Source organism: Pseudophryne corroboree, chromosome 2 (assembly GCF_028390025.1).
Source record: "Pseudophryne corroboree isolate aPseCor3 chromosome 2, aPseCor3.hap2, whole genome shotgun sequence".
In the NCBI taxonomy this organism is placed as follows: Eukaryota; Metazoa; Chordata; class Amphibia; order Anura; family Myobatrachidae; genus Pseudophryne; species Pseudophryne corroboree.
The window spans coordinates 152,963,953-152,983,894 of record NC_086445.1 but is presented as its reverse complement, the minus strand read 5'-3'; positions in this window follow the sequence as shown (position 1 = coordinate 152,983,894).

Here is a 19,942-nt window from a genome sequence, read left to right as displayed (position 1 = left end):
AGTCCTCTGATTGGCTCCGCCCCTAGCCGCCCCCTGCTTCTGGACTTTTACAATGGCCAGCGCGCGGCACCGCTCTCGGTGCCGCAGAAATTCATTTACAAGGTATTTACAGTGTCAAACGATTAGAGTAATATAAAGAACATACTTATGACACAGAATATGTGTCATAAGTATCTTCTTTTTATTCTTTTCATCATTAATGACAGGGAAGCCACTGCCTCCCCTGACTGCATGTCCCTGATTTTTGGATTGTGGGTGGAAATCCATGCATGGTAGAATATACAAACTCCACACAGTTAGGGACATGGTGGGAATCAAACCCATGACATCAGTGCTGTGAGGCAGTAATACTAACCATTACACCATCCGTACTGCAACATACTATATACAATTTCAGATTAGCTACATTAAAACGAAAATGCTGACAGTTGTGCATTTGTCACTTTTATATTTCTCAAGTGATTTATTGAGCTGTTAACTTGCAAAATGTATTTTTTAATGTTTGAAACTGCATTTCACTCATCTCACCAATAAATATTTCAGATGTACTGCTTTGACAAAAAGGTGACTGAAAGATCGTTAAATCATTGCAGATGATAGTAATGTGCTGATGTTAGTGTTTTCTAGCATCACTTTTTATATTAAATTTGGTTTAAGTGTTCTCTGCCAACTGTGGATAAATCACTTTTACTGTTATCACTTGCAGCATGCTGTGAGTAATAATTAAAGTGTAAAGCCAGTGATAATAGTCCCCTTTAAAGAGAGTCAATAAATGTAACTCTGCCATCCCAAACCGTTCAACTTAATAATACCCCTTTTACACTCGCAAAAATATCCCGGGATATTGCACATGAACGCGCATCATCCTGGGATATTGCTCAGTGTGAAAGGGTACAGGGACAATTTCCCGGGACGAGCATCCCGGGATTTCATCCCAGGTCTCGACCAGGGTTGAATCCGGGACAGTCCCGGGAAGCTGTGTAGTGTGAAAGGGCCCATCCCGGAACTGTGAAAAGGCCTCGGATTGGAGCTTTCTTGGGCTCAGAAAAGATGATGTCATGATATGAGGGCTCTCCTCCTGCGCAAATATTGGCGGCGACGAGCAGCCCTATCCACCATAAATTGCGCCCTCCTCCTCCTCATAAAATATATGTGCAGTATACTACACAGTGTGACAAACTGCATCATGCTGTCACTGGTTGTATGAAACATCTGCAAAGCAGAAAGAATCACGAGCTCCGGCATACACATTGGTACTCCGTCGGCCATGGCTGCAGCAATGCTGTGAGCAGGCCCCGCCCCTCCCTTTGTTGAGTATTGTGACCTCATCTATGTGAGCCAGAAAAAGGCCATTTCTAATGACATACATATGTATTTGCAGGAATATCCCGGGATCAGTGTAAATGGGGCTGTGCCGGGTCGATCCCAGGTCTTAATGCAGTGTGAAAGGTGTCAGTCCCGGGAATGCATCCCGGGAGTGACCCAGCTGTGTGAGTGTAAAAGGGGTATAAATAGTGGTTCGGGAACATTTCAAAGGATAGCCCGGTGAGCATACAGTACGAATACATCACCCCAGCCATTTAGAAGAAAGTATCCCGTATTCAACCAATCTAAGGAATCTACTAATATCATTGTCTTGTGGTGAGGGGATCCCTGCAACTGCCTACTGTACTTAGATTGTACATTGATAGAGACTAACTTAATCTTTATTGATGTGGGAAAAGAAGATAAACAATGTTGTGTAGTTCCATTCATTTCCATGGCTAATTCATTTACATGAACAATTTATTTCAGTGGGGTTTCTACATGTATCAAAAAACTCCAATGGAAAGAATGGAGACTATAATAAATGGATCATTAGAATGAATGGCAAAAATACAGCAAAACATATAGAGGGGGTGATTCAATTGTTTATCATGCCAGATGTCGCGTCTAAAGTGATGGGAGTTCGGGAGGGGGGGGGGGGGAGGGATATGCAATTGTTGTTTTTTTATTGTGCACATTGTGCCCAGACAGGCCAGGTTTAGCTGCATTAAATGGCTAAATCGGACGAAAGTACTAGGTGCGACACAAAGAGTGCCTTTTGGCCGCCCAAACGGGTCACTTTTCGCACTTTACAACTCACTAGCTTTTGGGGCTGTAAGCTGAAGTGGCTCATCATGCTGAAACAGAGCAACAACTGAGTTGCTCCATTGGGCGCCATCTAGTGGCAGTCACAGGGAGAAGCAATTGAATTTCCCCCATAGAGAGAGAGAGACAGAGAAAGAGAATGGCCATATTTTCCTCTAGTAAGTTTAAAATTGAATATGACATACACTAGTTCACAGATACCAGAGCTTCATCATAGGAGTGTTCTCCAAAAATAATATGCAGGACGCGTTAGTCAGAAAGGAGGAGCTTAAAAGCATGCTGACAGGTTGGTTAATGAACATGTAAAAACCATAGCTGCTCTTCATATTTCATTATCTTTCCCGGAAACAGCCCATGGTGGTCATTCCGAGTTGTTCGCTCGTTATTTTTTTTTTCGCAATGGAGCGATTAGTCGCTAATGCCCATGCGCAATGTCCGCAGTGCGACTGCGCCAAGTAAATTTGCTATGCAGTTAGGAATTTTACTCACGGCATTACGAGGTTTTTTCTTCGTTCTGGTGATCGTAATGTGATTGACAGGAAGTGGGTGTTTCTGGGCGGAAACTGGCCGTTTTATGGGTGTGTGCGAAAAAACGCTGCCGTTTCTGGGGAAAACGCGGGAGTGTCTGAAGAAACGGGGGAGTGTCTGGGCGAACGCTGGGTGTGTTTGTGACGTCAAACCAGGAACGAAACTAACTGAACTGATCGCAGTTGCCGAGTAAGTGTGGAGATACTCAGAAACTGCTAAGAAGTGTCTATTCGCAAATCTGCTAATCTTTCGTTCACAATTTTACTATGCTAAGATTCACTCCCAGTAGGCGGCGGCTTAGCGTGTGCAAAGCTGCTAACAGCAGCTTGCGAGCGAACAACTCGGAATGAGGGCCCATAAGCGTAGCCGCCATCTTTCCAGCTCAATGTAGCACGAGCTATGTCTGGGGGATGATGGTAGTGTTATTACCTCCTGTGAGAGGGGTTCAATGGACAAAGCATCCCTTTCATTCCCTGGACAGCGTATGTAGAGCAAAAAGCAGTCTGAAGGGGAAAAAAACGTATGCAGGAGAAATGCTTTTATATTAGGTAGTGATGAGCGGGTTCGGTTCCTCAGAAAACTTCACCCTTTTTACACGGGTCCGAGGCAGGTCCGAACCTTCCCGCCTTGCTCGGTTAACCCGAGCGTGCCCGAACGTCATCATCCCGCTGTCGGATTCGCGCGAGATTCGGATTCTATATAAGCAGCCGCGCGTCGCCGCCATTTTCACTCGTGCATTGGAAATGTTAGGGAGAGGACGTGGCTGGCGTCCTCTCCGTTTATTAATGTTGATGCAAAAATTTGTGCTTATTGCTTAATTGTGGGGACTGGGGAGCAGCTGTATTATGGGTATGGTTCGTTTTATCGACAGTATCTAGGTCGACAATGTTTAGGTCGACCACCATAGGTTGACAGTCACTAGGTCGACATGGATGGAAGGTCGACAGGGTTTCTAGGTCGACATGTGCTAAGTCGACAGGTCTAAAGGTCGACATGAGGATTTTATTTTTTTGGCATCGTTTTCTTCGTAAAGTGACCGGGATCCCAAATAAGTGCACCGCGTCCCCTCGCATGGCTCGCTTCGCTCGCCATGCTTCGGGCATGGTGCCTTCGCTCCGCTACCGCTTCGTTCGGCACACTTTACCGTTCCAATCGTAGTCCACGTGGATCGTTAAGTATGAAAAAATCCAAAAAAAGTAAAAAAAAGTGAAAAACTCATGTCGACCTTTAGACCTGTCGACCTAGCACATGTCGACCTAGAAACCCTGTCGACCTTCCATCCATGTCGACCTAGTGACCATCGACCTATAGTGGTCGACTTAAACATTGTCGACATAGACACTGTCGATCTTCAGACCGGATCCCCTGTATTATATAGGAGGAGTACAGTGCAGAGTTTTGCTGATCAGTGACCACCAGTATACGTTGTCTGCCTGAAAAACGCTCCATATCTGTGCTCAGTGTGCTGCATATATCTGTGCTCACACTGCTTTATTGTGGGGACTGGGGACCAGCAGTTTATATAGGAGGAGTACAGTGCAGAGTTTTGCTGACCAGTGACCACCAGTATTATACGTTGTCTGCCTGAAAAACGCTCCATATCTGTGCTCAGTGTGCTGCATATATCTGTGCTCACACTGCTTTATTGTGGGGACTGGGGACCAGCAGTATTATATAGGAGGAGTACAGTGCAGAGTTTTGCTGATCAGTGACCACCAGTTTTATCCGTTCTCTGTCTGAAAAACGCTCCATATCTGTGCTCAGTGTGCTGCTTATATCTGTGCTCACACTGCTTTATTGTGGGGACTGGGGACCAGCAGTATTATATAGGAGGAGTACAGTGCAGAGTTTTGCTGACCAGTGACCACTAGTATTATACGTTGTCTGCCTGAAAAACGCTCCATATCTGTGCTCAGTGTGCTGCATATATCTGTGCTCACACTGCTTTATTGTGGGGACTGGGGACCAGCAGTTTATATAGGAGGAGTACAGTGCAGAGTTTTGCTGACCAGTGACCACCAGTATTATACGTTGTCTGCCTGAAAAACGCTCCATATCTGTGCTCAGTGTGCTGCATATATCTGTGCTCACACTGCTTTATTGTGGGGACTGGGGACCAGCAGTATTATATAGGAGGAGTACAGTGCAGAGTTTTGCTGACCAGTGACCACCAGTATTATACGTTGTCTGCCTGAAAAACGCTCCATATCTGTGCTCAGTGTGCTGCATATATCTGTGCTCACACTGCTTTATTGTGGGGACTGGGGACCAGCAGTATTATATAGGAGGAGTACAGTGCAGAGTTTTGCTGACCAGTGACCACCAGTATTATACGTTGTCTGTCTGAAAAACGCTCCATATCTGTGCTCAGTGTGCTGCATATATCTGTGCTCACACTGCTTTATTGTAGGGACTGGGGACCAGCAGTATTATATAGGAGGAGTACAGTGCAGAGTTTTGCTGACAGTGACCACCATTATATATAGCAGTACGGTACGGAAGGCCACTGCTCTACCTACCTCTGTGTCGTCAAGTATACTATCCATCTAGATTCTATACCTGTGGTGCATTTTAGTTTTGCAGTTTGCTGACAGTGACCAGCAGTATATATAGCAGTTCGGTACGGAAGGCCACTGCTCTACCTAGCTCTGTGTCGTCAAGTATACTAAGTGTCTGTGTCGGCCACTTGTGTCGCTTAGCTTAGTCACACAGCGACCTTGGTGAGCCTCTTTTTTTCTTTGCATCATGTGCTGTTTGGGGACAATTTTTTTGAAGTGCCATCCTGCCTGACACTGCAGTGCCACTCCTAGATGGGCCAGGTGTTTGTGTCGGCCACTTGTGTCGCTTAGCTTAGCCATCCAGCGACCTCGGTGCAAATTTTAGGACAGAAAATAATATTGTGAGGTGTGAGGGGTTCAGAATAGACTGAAAATGAGTGTAAATTATGGTTATTGAGGTTAATAATACTATGGGATCAAAGTGACCCCCAAATTCTATGATTTAAGCTGTTTTTGAGGTTTTTTTGTAAAAAAACACCCGAATCCAAAACACACCCGAATCCGACAAAAAGTTTTCAGGGAGGTTTTGCCAAAACGCGTCCGAATCCAAAACACGGCCGCGGAACCGAATCCAAAACCAAAACACAAAACCCGAAAAATGTCCGGTGCACATCACTAATATTAGGCATGTATAGTTAAGGTCCCTCTTGTATAACAAGCATTATTAGCTCTATTTAAGTAAAAGCAGCTGTTTTAGATGTAGTGTGCACTGAATGCTCTGGTGCTGGAAAAAAAAGATGACCCATCAAATAAACCAGCCACCTACTTATCTTACGGAAAAAAAATTATAATGTGAAAGAGTAAAACAAAATAATTCAATTTTATGGTCCTATCACTCACACATGTAGAATAAATTATACGTATCTGTACTTTGTTGCGTTAGCTAAATCACTATTAATAGATTAATAAATTAACTCTCACTGAGTTACAGAGTAACAAAAAGCAAACTCTTTGAGAAGTGTAGTCTTTCCTAGATTTAGCCCATTTTACCTCTATTTAATAGACATTTTAAATTCTTAATATATATTAATTCCAGTGTGCTGACATTGGTAAACTAAAAATAAAAGATGGTTCCCAATGAAATGGATGCAAGCCAAACCTAATAATTGACCTGGACATGAAAAGGAGGGTACATACTGGTCATAAAGTACTGTAGTTAATGGGGTCTTCTACATTACTTTTTTTTTAGTAATGAATTCTTCTCCTTTACTTAGAAAAATAAAACTAAAAGCCTCCGAGTTGCCAGAGGTGCGGGACTTTGTATGAGTCCCACTCTTGAGAATGTTACTGTTTGTTTCACTGAGAGTCCCAGGAGCATGCTCCACCAACGAACATTAAATTACAGCCGCTGAATTAGGTTTAACCTGCTCCCTGAGCACGAAGGCCTGCCAAATGGAGGCGGCAGAGGCCCTGTCCATACGTGAGTGCCAGGACCTTGCTCAATACAACAAATGGTTGGAGGCCCAGGAGAGAGCTATTCCAAGGAAGTAATACTATTCCAAGGAAGTAATACTATTATAAGGAAGTAATTCTATTCCAAGGAAGTAATACTATTATAAGGAATTAATACTATTCCAAGGAAGTAATACTATTATAAGGAAGTAATTCTATTCCAAGGAAGTAATACTATTATAAGGAATTAATACTATTCCAAGGATGTAATTTAATGTAATTGGAAATAATTACTGAACACAGGATATTTGCTTTTATGAGATTATTGATTACATTCAGGTGATTAAAATTAGCATTTAGAATATTTTATTACTGCCAAATAATATAAAAGGAGAGGACAATAATACATTTACATGAAACATTCTTAACTTTAAAATATCTTTAGAAACTATATTGGATCAGATCTAAAGAATGGTAAAAAAAAACCAGTTTAAATATTAGTACAATATCTGAAATAATCTAATTAAAAACTTATGTGATGAAGTTCCACAGAAATATGGCAGTATCTAATGAGCAACTTTTCTAAATGCTTATCTAATTAAACTGAGCTGTTCTGGAATTTGGGTAAAGGCAACAAACTAATTTTCCCACCTTCTTTGTAATGAATTTATAGATACAGTATTGCAAAGCATTAAAGAGCCTATTTATCATTGGTAGCAGAGGGAGTCCCAAAAAGTATCATTCCATGTCATAGCATATTTCAGAAATAAGGAATTAACTTTTGGGGCTATTTATCAATCTACTTTTGCCAGTACAGTGTATCTGATGAGAACCCCTGTCCCGTCAAAGTGTGCGCAGTACTGTAGTTCTCTTACATAGTGGTGTGTGCCAGGTCACGTATGCGCAGTGATGTCATTATGCCAGGGTCACAGCCCAGATAGAGGAGGAGACAGTGCAGGAGCGCACTCCCCTCTAATTTGATGTTGGAAGGCCGTAGCCCATAAAGTACATCACGTATCGTTCGCTGGCTTGGAGGGTATATAAGGTGTGAGATAAGCCGTCTTCACACATATCACTCGCTGTTGTCATGACTAAAAGGTGCGATTTATCGGAGTTGCAAAAAGGGATGATTATCAGCTTTCGGGTCAATGGTGGCAGTATTTCTGTAATAGCGCAGTTTGTGAATTTATAGCAGTATTGGAATTATGATCGCGCAACTCAGTGGTGCAGCCCTTATGACATAAAAGAGATCCCTTACTGGTTTTAAGGAATAGCACAAATAACAAAAAAATTTCACAGGATGACGCAAACACAACAAAAATATCTAAATATGAGAGCCTAACATCAATTATATCAAAAGTATTTCCGTCTCAATGTGAAGATGGGATAACTTACAGTATGGTGCAGTAATCCCAAAAATCCACTTAGTTTTTAAATGGGTGTAGATCAAGAAACCCTGGTTATAAGCGGAATCTCCGTAAACTGGTCAGCAGACGTTCAATCACCACAAGCTGTCAACAACCCAGTTAGTTGTCATCTGAAGGAAAAAGAAAATACTGCAGTATAGCCATGCACAAAGAAACAAAATGTCAGGTGAGGTGAATGTCAGCTATGAAGGTGCGTGAGGGTCGACCGACACACTATAGTGGAGCAGCTCACCGTCACCGTAGTTGGGAGCTACCAGGCGTGTGTCTAAAACGACAGTTCAGCCCGTGTAGCTGCTGTCCGTGCTGTACACGGCGGTTACTGTGGCTATTAGCTGGTGCTCAGAATTATGTGTCTTGACCGTGTAGCTGCAATGGCTAACACCATCTGAAGATAGTGTTTTCTATCTGGAGGTCAAGCTATGAAAAGTTTTTTTTTTTCTGAATATAATACGAGTGGAATGCTGTATCCTGCATTACTTTGCTCATACCTCCCAACTTTTGTATATTTTGATGCGGGATCTGCTGTGGCTCCAGCGTGACCGCGTGCGAAAAGGGAGAGTTCCTCATCAGAAGGGATTGGGCCTTGCCGTCCGACCCCCGATTTTTTGCCATTTTGGGGGCGTGCGCTGAGCAGCCCCCACCTCACTCCCCACGTTGTTTAAATGCTGTGCACATGAGCACAGCATCTATCGGTGATCACTGGCTGCTTTGCAGAGCAGAGGTGCAGTGATCACTGGCCAAACCTGCCACCCCCCACGCCCACCCGCAGGACATTGTGACCCACGGGTGAAACAGTGGGACACTGTCTGAATAACGGGAGTGTGCCACTGGAATCGGGACAGTTGGGAGGTATGCTCTGCTCAGTGCAGGAGATATCAGCCCTTCTTATATTGGAGGGATACTTAAATTATGCAGAAACTGCTCTTTCAACATTCTTTAACACATAATAAGTTAGATTAATAGGCCCCTACATTCCATGTTAAAATATATTGGCCCAACAAAAACCAGCAGACGAAGGGCAAGAGGTATGTAAAAGTGCAGGAATAAGATAAACAATTAAATAATTTTTACTGTTATATTGTATACGGAATGCAGTCATAATAATTCATTATGTCAACACCACAAGTGTTAAAATTATGTCAGGCAACACGACATTTCAGATTGTCAACATGTTCATAATATAAACATGTGAAAACTTTACATTGTCAGAAGGATGGGTTAGGGTTAGGCAACAGGGATAGGGGGTTGAGGTTAGGCATTAGAGGGATGGTTAGTAGTTAGGTTAGGGCCAGTGTACTCACTGGGACACTGTTCTGTCAGATGAATCTAAAAGAACTGTCACATGACCACCAAAACCTGGAAGACGCCAGTGGAGCAGCTGCAGCCGTCGTGAGTAGGTAAGTCACCGCTCGGCCAGCAGGAATAATATATTGACACTCTATCATGTCAATATTTCATCAGTGTCTACATTAAAAACGACATCAACATATACCACTCCTATTTACTAGGGCTATAATACCATGTTTAAAGTTCTAAGGCCGACATAGTTATAATACTTCACATCTCATTACTACCATGTCAGCATGCTGTATTCAACATATGTCCCCCTTGTCATTGTCTACATTCTGAATGATGATAATACTGTACAGATCCCATAAAAAGATTTGCCAAATGTTTCAAGTAGAAAAATATAAATAAAATTCAAAACCCAATGTCACAAATTTTTCTACAAATCAAACTTGAGAGTTTGTTTTATTTCTAGTGGTTTACAATGAAGACTAGTGATTTAGAAAACAACAGAACATTACAATATGAAAGACAATGGGGGTCATTCTGACCTTATCGCACGCTGCTGTTTTTCGCAGCGCATCGATCAGGTCACTACTGCGCATGCATATGCACCGCAATGCGCAGGCGCGCCGTACGGGTACAAAGCGCATCGTTGCTGTGCGATGGATTTAACGAAGAATCCATTCGCACAGCCGATCGCAAGGAGATTGACAGGAAGAGGGCATTTCTGGGTGGCAACTGACCGTTTTCTGGGAGTGCCGTGGAAAACGCAGGCGTTTGCAGGGCGGTTGTCTGACGTCAATTCCAGGACCTGACAGGCTGAAGTGATTACAGCGGCTGAGTAAGTTCAGAAACTGCACACAAACTTTTTGCACAGCTCCCCTGCACAAGCGATCGCACACTTGCTATGCTAAAATACACTCCACCATAGGCGGCGACTATCTGATTGCACGGCTGCAAAAAACTGCTACCGTGCGATCAACTCGGAATGAGCCCCAATGATTGTATACAATATAAAATATTGCAGTTCACGTCTGACATCAAGTAAAATATTTGAGCGATACAGTCTTACAGTAGTTAAATAATTTTGCAAGTAACAGTCATATAACAGTCATATAATAATCACTATCCTGGATATTACAGTACCCTGCTCTGACAATTTCAGGTGTGTAGAGCATAATGGTTGCAGGCCATGTGCAAAGGTGAGGCAAGTCAGTCCAGTGCAGCAGCCCAGGGTCAGAGCACCTGCTTCAGAGTTGTACACTATGCCAATATTTATGGAGCTGCACTGCGCAAGGTACCTTAGCGATGCCGCTCACAGTGAGGGCTTATTCGCAAAGTGATTGACAGACAGCGACAGTTTGGGAGAGGTAATGGGGGCGGTGGCAAAAACGCAGGCGTGTTGTGATTACAGCTGTGATCTCGTACGCAAAAAACAGGGTGCCTGCATCTCAGTTCCTGTGGCCATTCTGCGCAGGTTTTTCAGGGAGTGATTATAAAAGATCTGTGACCACCGCTGTGTGTTTGTATGCAGATGCTTGGATCTGCGAAGCCGCCGATGGGCGTCTCAATACATTTCCAGGTGGCTACAGCATTAGCGTATTTTTGCACACCAGCTGCGTACGGGATTAAAACTGAGAATATATTAGCGTACATCTTTGAATCAGCCCTAGAACCAGCGAACAGGCCAGCATCAGTACAGGTGGTAGTAGCAGGATTAACAAAGAAAAGCAAAAACAAGTTCATACCTCCCACCTGTTCCTATTTTTGCGGGACAGTCCAGTTTTTTGGGGACTGTCCCGCTATCCCACCTGCGGGCCGCAGTGTCTCACGGTGGGGGTGGGTGGGCAGTTGTGAGGCTCCTGTCATCGCTGCCCTGCTTAGCAGAGCAGCGTCTATTCGCTGGAGACAGAGAGACATGGGGTCGTGCCAGCAGCTCACAGAGCGCTGGGCATGCCTCCTCAGTGACAAAACCAGGGGGCGTGGCTATTGATCGTGGAACTCCACGAAGCTACGCCCCCTTTTCTCCGCGCCGTTGTCCTGATCACTGCTTTACAAATGTTGGGAGGTATGCAAGTTTACAATCAGCAACCATGGCTGAGTCTAATACAAAATACTGTAGCGCAAGAGAAATCCTTCCCCGCAGGGACAGGACTACTGTAAAATTAAATAAACAATGAAATCACTGGAATGAGCTTATATTGACCTGGAGATCAGGTAACAGGAATCAGGTGTGTCAGTGACAGCAGGTGGTCATTATGTGGCTCCTGGATCTAATCATAAAGGTCACAGAACATTGCTACCTGAGCCTGTGGCTCATCACTCAGAAACAGCCCTACAGTAATGCAGACATCTGTGCTCAAGCCCTGGCAGGCTCTGTGGCAGATATTGAAGTTAGACCTGTCAAATTATAGAGAAGCAAAAGCTTCAAATCTGTTTAGTTTCATACAAATGACTGTTGCCATCAAAGTTATTTTCCTGGAATATAAATTCAGTCATATGTAAATGTACAAATACACTGGGGCTGGTGACTCATGGCTAGAAACCGTGGAGGTTAAACAGTTTTTGTACGATTAGAGCCCCCAGGATACCTATTGCGGTGTTTCAGGACACACTGGTGAGTTACAGTGCTAGGCTCCATGTGCAAATTAAATCAGGTGTGAAAGTAAATAATTTAAAGAAAACAAATATATGCAATAGAAGCACATGTAAAATATACTTTAAATTAGAATAAGCTAATGTTTGCTTTATTTCATATAAATTTGTAATACAGAAAGCATTATAAAGTACACAGATGGAGAGTTCTAATGCCCAGATCATGCTCATGTTGGCTTTAATACATCAAGGTTGCGATCATTTGATAAGTAAAGTTGTCTACTTTTCGAAATGGTATGCTTTGTTTGACTACCATATTATTCCTACACATTTTATTCACATAATTCAAATTAGTAAAATAAAAAAATGCATGTCCAAATGCAGACTTTATTAGAAAAACCTACAGATAGAGCCATGCTCATCAATACCTTCTATGGCATTTGTCCCGATCATAGAGTCGCAGTGTGCCTGGTCGCAGGGTGGCGCATAGAGCATAGTGTGGCATATGGCGTTACCGGTGAGTGTAATACCAGCGATCATCCACCAGATGTCGCTTTTGAAAATCACCATTGCGCATGTGAAGTGTCTAAAAAAATACTATAATGCAAGAATCACCATTGCACATGCGCATACCTCCCAACATGACCCTCTCCAGGAGGTACAGTATGCTCTGCTTCTGGACTTCCCTCTTAATCTATGATTACCATCACCTGTTTTGAACAAGTTAATGGATAAGAAAGGTGTTTCAGCACAGGTGATGGCAATATAAATTAAGAGGGAGGTCCAGGTGCAGAAAATTCTGTCCCTCCTGGAGAGGGTCATGTTGGGAGGTATGCATGCGCGAGGTCTCCATTGAAATACACTATAGCGCAATAATTACTTTACTGTGCATACTATATCTGTGGCTATGTTAGCCTAGTCGTATCACCGATAGTTACCATGCACTTCACCATTCTGTGTGTATCTGCATCCGAAATTAAACGTTACAGTGTTTTCCAAGAAAACACTGTAGCAGAGCATTTTGTATGCAAATACAGTCGCAGTCACACACAGAATATAGGCATGCCGCATATAAATGTAATCAGCAGAAGCTGCTTGTGCATCCTATTACATTGCGTCTAAGATGCATTTTCGCTGAAAAATTGCAAACAAAAGGCGATCAGTGCTACTGAGTCCCGGCGCGGCATGGTGTGACTTCAAGGGCTGTTTAGCGTGACTGCAGCAAGGATGTATGAGGACACATCTGTATATTGGCTCAGTGTCTCCAATGCACACAAAGAAAAGCACAGTTCAGAGTTCTACACAGCTTGGCATAGTGGTATCACCGATGGTTACCATGCCCGTGAGCTTGGGTTCGATTCCCGCAAAGGACACACTTTTATTGTATATCTGTGTAAAAAGTAGCATAAACAGTTTTCTCTAATTTTGCCAAAATAATTACTGTCATATTTTGTATACGGTCTCAGACATGCACACAGATATACAGTCAAATTTAGAAAAAAAAAAGTAGGTGCTACTTATTACACAAATATACAAATGTAACTTTTAAAATTACGAGAGTCTTATCTTTATGAGACTGAGTTTACTGTACTTGTTCCGGGGCCTCCCCATTGTTTTAATAGGCAGCCCCGGAGGCCCAGTGTTTATTAGTGTTATGTGTGCAGCAGCTGTCAATTTTGCTTTCTGCATTGATTAGCACCTGGATTCGGCTGCTCCCTTCTGTTGTTCTCGTTTCCCAGCAACTGATCACCTGGAACTCATTACCTGCAACTCCAGCCTGACTGTCATGTGATTGGTCTGTCTCCCTTTTTACTAGAGAGTATCGACATACCACCATGCCATTGATAGAGTCCAGTATCAGAGAGAGTCAGTATCTAGTCTGGACTCCTTAGAGCCTGTTTTTGTGAGCTCAGCATGTGGCCATTACACGCTGTGCAAGTTCCCAGTCTCCTGTGTCCTGGTAACTGGTCCCAGTATTCCTGCCAGTCCTGCACCCAGTTCATCTTGGACCTGTATCTACTACAATTATATATCCAGTGTGTCCTTCTGCCTTGGAATCCCTGCTTCAAGATATCTTTCTTTATCCTCAATCCTGGAGGGGAAGTCGATATCCAGGCCTTAGGAGAAGTACTCAATGTTCCTGCTTTTGGCTTGACCCCAGAAAGGGTAGCTGATATCTTGACTCCAGAAGGGAAGTACAATGTTAAGACTCCAGAGGGGATGTGTGATGGTCAGACTCTGGCAGGAGCAGTCAAGCCTGGAGCCCTTGAGGGGGCATATGATTGCATAGTCCTAGAAAAGGCATTGGATTCTGAAGTTCCTGAATGTACATCAGATCCTCCTGAAACCCATGGAAGGAAGGTTCCTCTGAAAGAGGGCATTCCAACCAAGATTCCAGAGGGGGGCGATTCCAGTCAAGGCCTCAGAAGAGAGGATTCTAGTCGTGACCCTTGAAGATGTAGTTCCTGTCATGACCCCAGCCAGGGAGGCTCCAACTGAGACCCCAAGAAGGGTGATTCAAGTCGAAACCTCTGAGGAAATCATTCCAGCCAAAGTCTATGAAGAGAGAATTCCAGTCGAGACCCCTGAAAGGGGAATTCCTGTCTTGACCCTTGAAGAGAAAATTCCTATTGAGACCCCAGGAGAAGAGATTCCTGTTGTAACTCCAGAGGGGGGAACTTCAGCTGTGACCATGGGGGAAGTTAATCCTATCAAGTCCCTTGAAGGGAAGATTCCAGCCGTGACCCCAGGAGGGATAAAAGACTTCTGAAAAGACTTCCAATCCAGCTTCCGAACTGGTAAAATTGGAGAAGAAACTCAAACTGCAAAGCTCACAGTCTCCTTATGAAGACCCAGATCTAGTATTCTTCTATGGTGAACTGGAATAGTTTTACAAGTTAATGTCGCAAATTATGCATATGGCTACACTCTGTTCCTCTCAGGCAGAAGTTGTGCTTGTTCTTCTCATGTCTTTCAGAGGGGAGGCTAGTAGATGGGCTAACCAGTTAATCAAGTCCAGTGATCCAATTCTACAGGACCTGAATGCCTTCTATCAAGCGGTGTTCAAGGGGTTTGGAGAGTGTGATTTCTTCTGGATCTCCTGAAGGTTCTATGTCTTTGGCCAAGAATTCAGTCTCCAACAGGAAAATTTGAGTTCATAAGAACCAAGTGTCTACGGATATTCAGATTCAGGTAGATCACAGTAAAATAACATCTTCACCAAGACCCGAAGTCCAGAAATTAACTGTCGGCTGTGCCTCTCCGTCTCAGTCTTCTGAAGTTATGAATAAGCATGACCCCCAATATCCAGTGTCCAACCAATCTGTCAAGAGCCCTACCTATGCTCAGTCTTGCCATACTTCTTCTCCAGTGCCATCTGTTACAAAGAAGAAAACCATAATCCTTCCTTTGGATGTGGACTCCAATTCAGATTACAACTCTGAAGCCGATGAAATTCCTTTGGTTGAAGGTACTTTCAGTTCAGACAATATATTTGGCATTACTATGTTCACACCTAAACAACCTGGGAAAAAGACAAAGAAGAAGTCTCGTCGGAGGAATTGAGTCTGTCTTGTCAATCCTTGTTCTATTTTGTTATTAGTTCCCCTTGGTCTAGGTGGGGTGTCCGGAGTCCACCCCTCAAGGGGGATGGGTACTGTTATGTGTGCAACAAATGCAAATCTGTCAGTTCTGCTTTCTGCATTGATTAGCACCTGGATCCGGCTGCTCCCTTCTGTTGTTCTCATTTCCCAGCAACTGATCACTTGGACCTCATTACCTGCAACCACAGCCTGACTATCATGTAATTGGTCTGTCTCCCTTTTAACTAGGGAGTATCCACATACCACCAAGCCAGTGATAGAGTTCAGCATCAGAGAGGGTCAGTATCTAGTCTGGACTCCTTAGAGCCTGTTTCTGTGATCTCAGCACGTGGCCATTGCACGCTGTGCAAGTTACCAGTCTCCTGTGTTCTGGTAACTGGTCCAAGTATTCCTGCCAGTCCTGCGCCCAGTTAATCTTGGACCTGTATCTACTACAATTATATATCCAGTGTGTCCTTCTGCCTTGGAATCCCTGCTTCAAGATATCAGTGCACCATTCCAGCCAGTCTTGCACCTTGCCTCAGTAATCCTGCACCTGTCCAGTTTTGCAAACAGCAGTCTAATCACACAGACCTTTCTGCAAGTTCATCTTCATTCAGTACCTGCAATTCTGCATCCAGACTCCAAACAAACTCCTGTGAATCCTGCCAAATTCCAGCTCTGCTATCCAGAACTTACAGCCTGCAAGTTTAAGTTTCCCTCTGTGACCCAGCTCAGCTCTCATCAAACCTCTGCCATTAGCCCTGCTGTGTCAGGACTCTGAAATTAACCCCTGCCTTACCAACTGCATTTCTCCAGGTAAATTATCCTGTTAATACTTTGTAGATTCCTGTGCAGATACCAGGTGACCTAGGCACGGGGCCGTGACCTGCACATCAGGGGCAGCGAAGCCCAAATCACCTTGCGGGGTTCCCTGGCGAACACCCCCCGTTGTGTTAGACTCCACGCCTCTGTTCTGGGTCGCGCCAACCACCTGGTGTCTGCTTCTAGAATACAGGTGCTTCTTTACTGTAATGTGTAATGTGTGTGTGACGCCCGCACATCACTGCCGAAATGACAGTCCAGCAAAGTTCTGTGGATCTTATTGCAACTTCTCCATTCAATTCATACTGTAGGCAGGCTACCCACTTCACTGGTTAACCCCCACCTCCCCCTTTCCCCTCCCCTGGGAGACTGCTCATTTCACAGACAGGGAGGCCAGTTTACAGTCAATAAATTAACAAAACAGTAGGTAAATGAAGTAGTTTTGGTTGGGGGAAGAGACTAGAGAGGTCCCGAGCAACTTATTTTTTATTTTATTTGTAACTTTGCTTGCTAGACCAAGCCCCACGTACTGTATGCAGGAGATGTACAATAAACAGGGAGTAAGTGCTTATATGAAGTACTATACTACAGATTTTGCAGACGCTCGGCCAGTTCATAATGAAAACTGATATTTTCCTGTGTTCATAATTATATTGAATGTAAGTTTTTTAAATGTATGAATGTTTAAAATGCTAGATGAGGTAGCTGTGTGACTAAGCTAAGCGACACAAGTGGCCGACACAAACACCTGGCCCATCTAGGAGTGGCACTGCAGTGTCAGGCAGGATGGCACTTCAAAAGAATTGTCCCCAAACAGCACATGATGCAAAGAAAAAAGAGGTGCAAGATGGAATTGTCCTTGGGCCCTCCCACCCACCCTTATGTTGTATAAACAGGACATGCACACTTTAACGAACCCATCATTTCAGCGACAGGGTCTGCCACACGACTGTGACTGAAATGACTGGTTGGTTTGGGCCCCCACCAAAAAAGAAGCAATCAATCTCTCCTTGCACAAACTGGCTCTACAGAGGCAAGATGTCCACCTCATCATCACCCTCCGATTCCTCACCCCTTTCACTGTGTACATCCCCCTCCTCACAGATTATTAATTCGTCCCCACTGGAATCCACCATCTCAGATCCCTGTGTACTTTCTGGAGGCAATTGCTGGTGAATGTCTCCACGGAGGAATTGATTATAATTCATTTGGATGAACATCATCTTCTCCACATTTTCTGGAAGTAACCTCGTACGCCGATTGCTGACAAGGTGAGCGGCTGCACTAAACACTCTTTCGGAGTACACACTGGAGGGAGGGCAACTTAGGTAGAATAAAGCCAGTTTGTGCAAGGGCCTCCAAATTGCCTCTTTTTCCTGCCAGTATACGTACGGACTGTCTGACGTGCCTACTTGGATGCGGTCACTCATATAATCCTCCACCATTCTTTCAATGGTGAGAGAATCATATGCAGTGACAGTAGACGACATGTCAGTAATCGTTGGCAGGTCCTTCAGTCCGGACCAGATGTCAGCACTCGCTCCAGACTGCCCTGCAACACCGCCAGCGGGTGGGCTCGGAATTTTAGCCTTTTCCTCGCACCCTAAGTTGCGGGAGAATGTGAAGGAGGAGCTGTTGACGGGTCACGTTCCGCTTGATTTGACAATTTTCTCACCAGCAGGTCTTTGAACCTCTGCAGACTTGTGTCTGCCGGAAAGAGAGATACAACGTAGGTTTTAAATCTAGGATTGAGCACGGTGGCCAAAATGTAGTGCTCTGATTTCAACAGATTGACCACCCGTGAATCCTGGTTAAGCGAATTAAGGGCTCCATCCACAAGTCGAACATGCCTAGCGGAATCGCTCTGTTTTAGCTCCTCCTTCAATGTCTCCAGCTTCTTCTGCAAAAGCCTGATGAGGGGGAATGACCTGACTCAGGCTGGCAGTGTCTGAACTGACTTCATGTGTGGCAAGTTCAAAGGTTGCAGAACCTTGCACAACGTTGAAATCCTTCTCCACTGCGCTTGAGTCAGGTGCATTTCCCCTCCTTTGCCTATATCGTAGGCAGATGTATAGGCTTGAATGGCCTTTTGCTGCTCCTCCATCCTCTGAAGCATATAGAGGGTTGAATTCCACCTCGTTACCACCTCTTGCTTCAGATGATGGCAGGGCAGGTTCAGGAGTGTTTGCTGGTGCTCCAGTCTTCGGCACACGGTGGCTGAATGCCAAAAGTGGCCCGCAATTCTTCGGGCCACCGACAGCATCTCTTGCACGCCCCTGTCGTTTTTTAAATAATTCTGCACCACCAAATTCAATGTATGTGCAAAACATGGGACGTGCTGGAATTTGCCCAGATGTAATGCACGCACAATATTGCTGGTGTTGTCCGATGTCACAAATCCCCAGGAGAGTCCAATTGGGGTAAGCCATTCTGCGATGATGTTCCTCAGTTTCCGTAAGAGGTTGTCATCTGTGTGCCTCTTATGGAAAGCGGTGATACAAAGCATAGCCTGCCTAGGAACAAGTTGGCGTTTGCGAGATGCTGCTACTGGTGCCGCCACTGCTGCTCTTGCTGCGGGAGGCAATACATCTACCCAGTGGGCTGTCACAGTCATATAGTCCTGAGTCTGCCCTGCTCCACTTGTCCACATGTCCGTGGTTAAGTGGACATTGGGTACAACTGCATTTTTTAGGACACTGGTGACTCTTTTTCTGACGTCTGTGTACATTTTCGGTATCGCCTGCCTAGAGAAATGAAACCTAGATGGTATTTGGTACCGGGGACACAGTACCTCAAACAAGTCTCTACTTGCCTCTGAATTAACGGTGGATACCGGAACTACGTTTCTCACCACCCAGGCTGACAAGACCTGAGTTATCCGCTTTGCAGCAGGATGACTGCTGTGATATTTAATCTTCCTCGCAAAGGACTGTTGGACAGTCAATTGCTTACTGGAAGTAGTACAAGTGGTCTTCCGACTTCCCCTCTGGGATGACGATCGACTCCCAGCAGCAACAACAGCAGCGCCAGCAGCAGTAGGCGTTACACTCAAGGATGCATCAGAGGAATCCCAGGCAGGAGAGGACTCGTCAGATTTGCCAGTGACATGGCCTGCAGGACTATTGGCTTTCCTGTGTAAGGTGGAAATTGACACTGAGGGAGTTAGTGGTGTGGTTTGCAGGAGCTTGGTTACAAGAGGAAGGGATTTAGTGGTCAGTGGACTGCTTCCGCTGTCATCCAAAGTTTTTGAACTTGTCACTGACTTCTGATGAATGCGGACCAGGTGACGTATAAGGGAGGATGTTCCTAGATGGTTAACGTCCTTACCCCTACTTATTACAGCTTGACAAAGGCAACACACGGCTTGACACCTGTTGTCCGCATTTGTGTTGAAATAATTCCACACCGAAGAGGTGATTTTTTTTGTAATTTCACCAGGCATGTCAATGGCCATATTCGTCCCACGGACAACAGGTGTCTCCCCGGGTGCCTGACTTAAACAAACCACCTCACCATCAGAATCCTCCTTATCAATTTCCTCCCCAGCGCCAGCAACACCCATATCCTCATCCTGGTGTACTTCAACAGTGACATCTTCAATTTGACTATCAGGAAC